The following is a 9,857-nucleotide window of genomic DNA, read 5'->3' on the forward strand; positions in this document are numbered from 1 at the left end:
ACTTAATAATTACGGATTCGAGTCACAAAATGGTTTTTTATATTGCAGGATAAGCCATAAGACTCACGTTGATGAAATTTTCATGCGTCAGGCTAATTCATGGTAAATGATAAGCCTTTTCGCTCCTCTGGTGTTAAATATTAAATTTAGTTCAATGATTTCCATGCGGGATTTTACTCTTCTCCTCTCTCCTGTAACTTGGTGTATGAATGCTGATTAGCGTATTCAAGCCCGAAGTTGCAGCGAAGCTATCACCTGTGCTGTAGGCGAGCAAGGCGGGATAGGAATCTGCCATGATTGTAGAAGTACGGTGACAAATTTACATTTTATCATTGCAGATAAATAATAATAGTGTTTATTAGATTTATAAAGGTAAAATTTATAACAAAAAGTTTTTTTTTTTTTTTTTTTTTTTTTGAAATAAGCCGTTTTAATCTGTCAAATATTATGCATACAAATATTTAATAGACTAAGTATAAAAAAATTATTAACAAAATATATAAATGAGCTTAAAAGATTTAAGATAAATTTTAAAACCTTATCGTCTGAAATGGATAATATTTACCATTCCGGTACAAGATGATATCAATACTTACTGACACCGAGATCTCTTTGTGCCCTCGCTGTAGCCCTCTGCGGGTTGCAATAGAGATACCCGCAGGCCCGTGGGTCACGATGGGAACACCCACGCGATGTTAGAAAAAATAAAATAATAACTAATCTTGAACTGGTTAATAGTTTCAATAACTTCTAGTTATAAAATATAGCACAACGAATTTGTATTTTTTTTTTGTATTTTAAATTTTTTAATATTTAGATTAAATTTTTTTTATTTTTAATTAATATATTTATATTTTAAAAATATCAAAATTATATTGACATATTAAATATAAACTAGATGATAAAACATTACCAATGTAGATCCATTAAACAATTCTAATAGCTATGATCCTGTCCGAATGCTGAATCAACAGACGCTGGGCACGTGGCGCTCTCCGGGTCACTGACGTGGATCGACGATTGGTCGTATGAACCTCCGGCGAACCTGCACAGAAGTCGGGCCGGGAAGGGGTTCCCAGCGGCGACCCTCCGACGCTCAAGTCAGGCAAGCGAACAGTAAAGAAGTGGTTCCAAAAATATCAATACGCGTACCTCCGGCGAAGCATAAGGCTCCTTATATAGAGCGGTGAAAGAGCTCACGCACACCTACCGAGGCAAACACGCGTCCTTAGCCCATACCTCGGTATGTGTTTGTCAGAAAGCTTACCTGACACCATACTGCTACAGTCCAGACACGTCTTCGATGGGACAGCAGAACACCTCGTAGCCAGACTTGGAGTATGGCCTAGTCATAGGACTTGACAGCTGTCAAAAGATGTTCCTTGTCTTTCTCTCCCTACCCCATGCCGGGGTGTCCGTCCGACCGGCTGGACGAGGCGTCCGTCCGGCCGACCCTCATCTTACGCCAGGCCGGACGGCACCCACATTACGTCCGGCCTTCCGTCTGCATCGGTATTTTGGGGAGATCTTTGGTAAAGTGTTATGGAGGGACTGCTAGCAATATGTTACCTTATGTCTTCGGCCGAGCATGACTTCCGCTCGGCCCTTCGTTATTGTTCATTCGAGTGCCGGAGCCCCGACCCCTGTCAGGGCGCCTTTCGCTATCGGCTATTCATCGATCGGCCGGACGACAGGTAAGCCCATCCTTCTCCGGACGGCCGACCGGTCCGCCCTTCTCTAGTCGACCACCTAGCCTTTTGACTCCCACGTGACATTGACCCCTCAAAATGGGGGTCCCCTATTCTAACCGTCGGATCACTTGCCTCCCCCTCAAGTCTAGTCGAAGGAGGCGAAGTCCGACTGACTGGACTGCCGATCTGACTGAGTAATGACCGCTACATTAATCCGCTCGACCATGCTTAGGGATGCTCATCCGTTCGGCGGTGTCTTGCCCGTGCCTCGTATTCCCTTGGAATCCATGCCGAATCCTCTCCCCTACTGCCCATCACGTGCGCTGCGCACGGTAAGGGGCGCTCATTAAATGCGACCTGTATCCTGTTGACACGTGGCAATCATGCTTTTGTCAGCGTATGGCGGTGACGTTACTTCCGATGGGACAGTCGCCGTTTGAAATGAACGGCTGGATGATGGCCTCGTTCTTCACGACCTGGATCGGACGGTGGAGGCTGCTCGCGGGCGGCGATATAAAGCTCGCGACTCCTTTCTCGCCGCATTGTTGCTTCATCCACCTCCAGCACCCCTCTGCTCTTTTTCTTCTCTGGCGACCTTGCCCCTCGACTCTTCGGCCACCCCCAGGCCCCAGTCGATCATCCCTTTTGCTCGTAAGACTCTTTTCCTCGCTCCCTACATTTCCTTCTTTCTGTTAATTGTTTCATTCAGTCGGTTTCCCTTCATTCCTTGTTCGAACTTTTCCTTTTGGTCCTGCATTCTTTTGTCTTTCGACCATGACTAGCGCTTCACAGCCGACCGCCGACGCTCCTGGTCTTTGGTACACGACCATGGAGAGTCGGTTTGACAAGGAGGACGCGCTGCGCCTCGCTCGGACTTATGACATCCCTTCCGACCACCACATAGTATTAGCCACCCCCGCCGATCGGCCTCATGAACCGCCGCCCCGCACCGTTCTTTTCTTCCGAGACCAATTCATGGCCGGGCTACGCTTTCCACCCCATAAGTTTTTCCTGCAAGTTTGCAACTACTTCCGCATCCCGCTCGGCTAGTTAGTTCCGAATTCCATCATGCTGCTGAGCGGGGTGGTAGTTCTGTTTAAACTGAACAGCATCCCGTTGGACCCCAAAGTGTTCCATTACTTCTACTACCCCAAGTAAACCGAGTGGGGAACTTTTGTTTTCCAATTTAGGATAGGTTTCGTCCTTTTTGATAACATGTCGAGCTCCAACAAACATTGGAAGGAGCACTTTTTCTACATGCGTTTCCCCGAGCCACCGACTTTTCGCATCAAATGGCAAACGGCGATGCCAACGCAACCGGAGCTCGGCAAATTCAGGGGCGATCCGGCCTACCTTCATGCAGCCGACCGGCTAGTCGGACAGCGATATCACATAGACAAGCTGCTCCTTCCGGGAGTAATGTATCTATTCGGCTTGTCTTCCATCCCAGCCGATCTGCCTTGCAGCATGAGTAAGTTCTCTTATCTTCCCGTTTCTTTTGTTCTAACTGATTTATTCTTTGCTTCTGCAGCTGAAGTCATGTGGCGCGCCAAGGCTACTGATCGGCTAAAATTGAGAGCCGCTGAGATCGAGGCGGCCAAAAATAAGGAGGTCGCCGAACGGAACTTGGCCTCAGCTGATCCGGCCGGCGGAGAAGATGAGGGGACTCAGGGTGCCTCCGAAGCCTTAGACGCTTCTGCCTCTCTCGATGAGGCTGCAGGCGATGTAGAGCCTTCTACTCAAGTCGGGGTAGAGGGTCGTTCGGCTGACGACGTTCCCCTGGCCACTCGGAAGCGCAGACGGCCAGAGCCAACATCTCAACCAACTCCATTTGAGGAACCAACTCCATCTGATGAACCGCAGCCCGAGCGAGGTGAAGAAGCTCCAGTGCTATCCGGGACTGTCTCTATAGAGAGTACCCCTACACCGCGCGGCTCTCCAAGGGCTACCTCTGAAATGCCGCCCTCTAGTCCTCCCCGAACCATGCGGCGTCTCAGGCGATTGGGCGACCGTCCTTCTTCCTCCACCGGAGAGCCGTCCGGTAAGGCCGTTGCGTCGCAGGGTGATCCGAGCGGCCCGAGATTGATAAAGACTATCCTGCGTCTTCCGTCGGAGGAATACATGGCGGCTGCTGATCGGCCAGTGGTCCCCGAGCAGCAGATTACCCTTTCGGGTCCTCTTGCCAAAGCCTGGGAGGATGCTCAGCTCCGAATTGCCATGATGACTCCTGGTCAGCTCGGCGACAGCAATTTACAACAGGCGACCGGGGTATGTTCTTTTGCTTTGTTGGTTATTTTGGATCGAGTTTCTAACTTGTTCATATCCGTTCGTAGAACTGGGTGGAGCAGATTACCATCAGCAATCGACTTGCCGAGCTGGAGGACGAGCTGAAAAAGCTCAAAGCCGCGGGAGAAAGCAGACAATCGACGATCGCTCTGGAGAAGGCCAAAAAGTTGCTAGAAGCCGAACGGGGTAAGTCTTCCGGCTTGACGAGCGAAGTGGCTCGCCTCGAATCCTTGGTCAAACAGCGGGACAAGGAAATAAAAACCGCGACCACCCGGAAACTTAAAGCCATCGAAGACATGGATATGATGAAGGTAGAGAACCGGGGGCTAGAGTAGAGAGTGAAGGAATTAGACGCCTTGCTCCAGACTGAACGGGAGGGCCGTTCGGCCGATCAGGCTAAAGCGGAAGGGGCTCGGAAAGATCTTCAAGCTGCCCTCGACGCTTCTAAAGCTACTTTTAAAGAATATCAGGGCGGGGAGCCTGGTCGGTCGACGGAGGTGCGTAAAGCATACGTCCGCTCGGATGAATTTGGCGAAAGGTTTGGCGACAAGCTATCCTTAACTTTTGAAGAGGCGATCAAAGTGGCAATGGAATATCTGAAGACCAAAGGCCACATACCTGCCGAGCTGTCCGTTGGAAGATTTGGCGATCATGATGGGCTCCATCCCCGACTCTCTCTTTAACTTTGATGATAGTGAATGAGGGGTTTATGTAATTTCTCTAAGTATGCAATCTTTTGTATGCCTGCCGTTCGGGGCGAATATTATAAATTTTGTCGGTTCTCTGTTCTGCGCAAACGAATCCTCTTCTTTTGTTATTTATTTGTTCGACCAGCATCAAATATTCAACTTTTGCCTCGGTCCTAATTTTCTTGCGCCAAGTATATTTTATAAGGGAGCCGCCCGGCCGTACGATGGTTTCATTCTCGCTATTACAGCCGGCCCGATCACAGTTCGGCCCTTTCAACTAAGGACCACGCACAGAGCCATTCGTCCGACGGCCTTACAGGCTCCGGCTGCCCGTCTTTTAACATCGAATTTTATCATCGGAACTCGACTACCTTCCGGTCGAAAGGTTTATAGACGCCGGCTCGATTTTAACGCCGAGCTCGACGATCTTCCGCCGGGAGTTTATAGACGCCCTCTCGATTTTTAACGTCGGAGCTCGGCGGTCTTCCGCTCGGAAGTTTATAGACGTCGGCTCATCTCGATTTTTAACGCCTGAGCTCGCGGTCTTCCGCTTCGGAAGTTTATAGACGCTCCTCTCGATATTTAACGCTGAGTCGCTCGACGATCTTCCGCCGGAAGTTTGACGCAGCTCGCTCTCGATTTTAACGCCGGAGCTCGGCGGTCTTCCGCCGGAAGTTTATAGACGCCGCCTCTCGATTTTTAACGCCGGATCTCGGCGGTCTTCCGCTTCGAAGTTTATAGACGCCGGCTCCTCGATTTTTAACGCCGGAGCTCGACGGTCTTCCGCCGGAAGTTTATAGACGCCCTCGCCTCTCGATTTTAACGCTCGAGCTCGGCGGTCCTTCCGCCGGAGTTTATAGACGCGGCTGCGTCTCGATTTTAACGCCTGAGCTCGGACGGTCTTCCGCTCGGGAGTTTATAGACGTCGGCTCGTCTCTCGATTTTTAACGTCGGAGCTCGACGGTCTTCCACTCGGAAGTTTATAGACGTCGGCTCGTCTCTCGATTTTTAATGTCGGAGCTCGACGGTCTTCCGCTCGGAAGTTTATAGACGTCGGCTCGTCTCTCGATTTTTAACGTCGGAGCTCGACGGTCTTCAAGGCTAACTTTAACACAGTCGCTCGGCGAACACATTAGCCATCCTTTGGATTAAATTTGCTTCCTGCATTACAAGGGCATGGGCGACCAGAATATATACAAAAATGAATTACATCAGTGCACCTTTCAACCAGCCGATAAGGCTGGAGATGATTCGCGCTCCATGGTCGGTCCAATAATAAGCGCCCGAGCGGAGCTTTTCGATAACCTTGAAGGGGCCCGCCCAAGGAGCTTCCAGCTTGCCGACGTCGCCGACCAGCTTGACTTTCTTCCAGACAAGGTCGCCGACCTGGAATGATCTGGGGATTACGCAGCGGTTGTAGTTTTGCTTCATTCGCTGCCGGTACGCCATCAGCCGGACGGACGCCTTGGCTCGCTCTTCGTCGACCAAATCCAGCTCCATGTTCCTCCGCTCGGCGTTATCAGAATCATAATTCTGGATCCGGACGGACTCAACGCCGACTTCAACTTGGATGACTGCTTCACCGTCGTATACCAGATGGAAAGGCGTGACGCCCGTTCCTTCCTTTGGAGTCGTTCGGATGACCCATAGGACGCCCAACACTTCATCCACCCAACTTCCTCCCAAGTGATCGAGCCGAGCGCGCAAAATGCAAAGAATTTCTCTATTGGCTACTTCAGCTTGACTATTGCTTTGGGGGTACGCCATGGAGGTGAAGTGTTGTTCAATGCCGAAGCTTTTGCACCAATTTTCGAGCAATTTTCCTGTGAACTGCCACACGTTGTCGGAAATAAGTCGACAAGGGATGCCGAACCGACAGATGATGTTCTGCCAGATAAACTTCTTGACCATCTGCTCGGTAATCTTGGCTAGCGGCTCGGCCTCCACCTATTTGGAAAAATAATCAACTACCACTAGTAAAAATTTCCGCTGCCCGGTCGCCATAGGGAATGTACCCACAATATCCATTCCCCATTGGTCGAAGGGACAGGATACAGTGGCTGCTTTCATTTCTTCTGCCGATCGGTGTGAGAAATTATGATACTTCTGACAAGAGAGGCACGTCGAGACGGTACGAGCGGCGTCTGTTTGCAGGGTTGACCAGAAGTATCCGGCCAGCAGTATCTTTTTAGCCAGCGATCGCCCGCCCGGATGTCCTCCGCATGATCCTTGGTGCACTTCTTGGAGGATGTACGCCGCGTCTTCCGAGCTCACGCATTTCAACAACGGGCGGGAAAAAGCCTTCTTGTAGAGTTGATCTCCAATAAGTGTGAACCGACCGACCCTTCTCCTGAGAAGTTGGGCTTCATGGTGTTCGGATGGCGTAGCTCCCGAGCGGAGAAACTCCATGATGGGTGTCCTCCAATCACTTGGGAATCTGAGAGCTTCCATCCGGTCGACGTGCGTCACCAAAGATACTTGTTCGATTGGCGACTGGGTGTCGAACGACGTTATTGCACTTGCAAGTTTGGCTAATTCATCGGCCGCTTGATTTTTCGCTCGGGGTATCTTTTGAATGATGACCTCTCTGAAATTGGCTTTGAGCTTCTCAAAGGCTTCAGCATAGAGTTTGAGCCGAGCGTTGTTAATCTCAAAAGTACCAGAGAGCTGCTGAGCGGCCAACTGAGAATCTGAATGTATTGTCACCCGTCCGACTCCCACATGCCGAGCTGCCTGCAAGCCAGCTATGAGGGCTTCATACTCAGCTTCATTGTTTGTAGCCCTATAATCCAGCCGGACGGATAAGTGCATCTTCTCTTCTTGTGGAGACAGCAATAACACACCCATTCCACTCCCGAGCCGAGTGAATGATCCGTTAACAAATATCTTCCACATGGCTTCGGGCTCTGGCCTTTGTACTTCGGCGACAAAATCCGCCAAGGACTGCGCTTTTATCGCCGACCGGGGCTGGTATTGAATGTCGAACTCGCTCAACTCCGTTGTCCATTTGATGAGTCGTCCGGACGCTTCTGGATTCAGCAATATTCGTCCGAGCGGGCTATTAGTTTTGACAATGATGGTATGCGCCAGGAAGTATGGGCGAAGGCGCCGAGCGGCGAGGACCAGAGCGAAGGCCAACTTCTCGAGCCCCGTATAGCGAGATTCAGCGTCTCTTAAAATATGGCTCAGAAAATATACAAGCTCTTCTCCGCTCGCCCTTACTAATGCCGAGCCGATTGCTTGCTTATTTGAAGATAAATAAATACACAGAGGCTCACCTACGGCTGGCTTGGCTAGTACCGGGAGGGAGTTCAAATATGTCTTCAAATCTTCGAACGCCTGATCGCATTCTTCGTCCCAGTGAAACTTGGTGGCTTTGCGCAAGATTTTGAAAAATGGGAGACTTCGATCGGTGGTCTTCGAGATAAATCTGGACAATGCTGTTATCCGACCGGTCAAGCGCTGCACTTCCCTCAAATTTCTTGGAGGCGACATATCTTGTAAGGCTTTCACCTTGCTGGGATTTGCTTCGATTCCCCGCTCGGTCACTATGTAACCCAGAAAACACCCTCCTTTTGCTCCGAACAGACACTTCTATGGATTTAGTTTAACGCCGTACCTCCTCAGCGTTCGGAAAGTCTCCTCCATGTCTTCGAATAGATCGGCCGCTCGGACGGACTTGATGAGAATGTCATCACGTATACTTCCAGATTTCGCCCGATCTGCTCCTTGAACACTTTGTTCATCAGACGCTGATATGTGGCTCCCGCGTTCTTCAGTCCGAATGACATCACATTATAGCAATATGTGCCGTCGGCTGTGACGAAACTAACCTTTTCTTGATCTTCACGGGCGAGCGGCACTTGATGATATCCTTGGTAAGCGTCGAGCATACATATCAGCTCGCAGCCAGCTGTGGAGTCCACCAATTGATCGATCCGAGGCAAAGGATAAAAGTCTTTCGGGCAGGCTTTGTTGAGATCCCGAAAATCTATGCATACTCTCCACTTGTTGCCTGGCTTGGAGACTAACACTACGTTCGCCAGCCAGCTCGGGAACTGAACCTCGCGTATATGGCCGGCCTCCAAAAGCTTCTCAACCTCCGCCCGGATGATGGCGTTCTGCTCGGCGCTGAAATCCCTTTTTCTTTGCTTCACTGGTCGAGCGTCCGGTCGGACATGTAGCTCGTGCTGCGCTATGCTCGGCGAAATTCCGAGCAACTCATGCGTCGACCAGACGAAGACATCACAATTTCTTTGGAGGCATTTGATCATTTCTTTTTTCTGGTTGGCTTCCAGATCGGATGCAATAAAGGTCGTGGCCTCCGATCGGGTCGGATGAATCTGCACTTCCTCTTTTTCTTCATAAACTAAAGAGGGAGGTTTTTCAGTTATAGCGTTCACCTCGATCCGTGGCGACTTCCGAGCGGAATTGGCTTCTGCTCAGACCATCTCGACGTAGCATCGCCGAGCTGCTAGTTGATCTCCCCGTACTTCTCCCACTTTGTCCTCGACGGGGAACTTGATCTTCTGGTGGAAGGTGGAGACAGTCGCACGGAACTCGCTGAGCGCCGATCGTCCCAAAATGACGTTGTATGACGAGGGGGAGTCGACCACCACGAAGTTTGCTGTCCGCGTCCTCCTGAGCGGCTCTTCTCTCAGCGAGATAGCCAGTCGGATTTGTCCGACCGGCAGGACTTCATTACCCGTAAACCTATAGAGGGGGGTTGTCATGGGCAGCAGCTCGGCTCGATCAATTTGTAGTTGGTCGAATGCCTTTTTGAAGATGATGTTGACCGAGCTTCCTGTGTCAATAAATACGCGATGAATAGTGTAGTTGGCTATTACCGCTTTGATGAGCAGAGCGTCGTCGTGGGGCACTTCAACTCCTTCCAAGTCCCGGGGCCCGAAACTGATTTCGGGTCCACTTGCTCCTGCGCCGCACCTGCATTTGGGATTTGAGTCGCGACGCGCCTCCTTGCTCGTGTTAGAGTCACCTCCGGTCGGCCCGCCAGAATAATGTTGATTTCGCCTCGGGAATTACTTCTATTTTCTTCTTCCCGAGCGGACGGCCGAGACCGCTCTCTAGACATTCGGGATTCCGTCTCTGTCGGCGATCAGATATAGTCCGATCGGCTTCATGAGTTCTCTGTCGCCTGGATGAGGGCGATCGTCGACCACCATTCCGGGAC

The sequence above is a fragment of the Zingiber officinale genome, chromosome 5B (genome assembly GCF_018446385.1).
Source record: "Zingiber officinale cultivar Zhangliang chromosome 5B, Zo_v1.1, whole genome shotgun sequence".
Classification (NCBI taxonomy): Eukaryota; Viridiplantae; Streptophyta; class Magnoliopsida; order Zingiberales; family Zingiberaceae; genus Zingiber; species Zingiber officinale.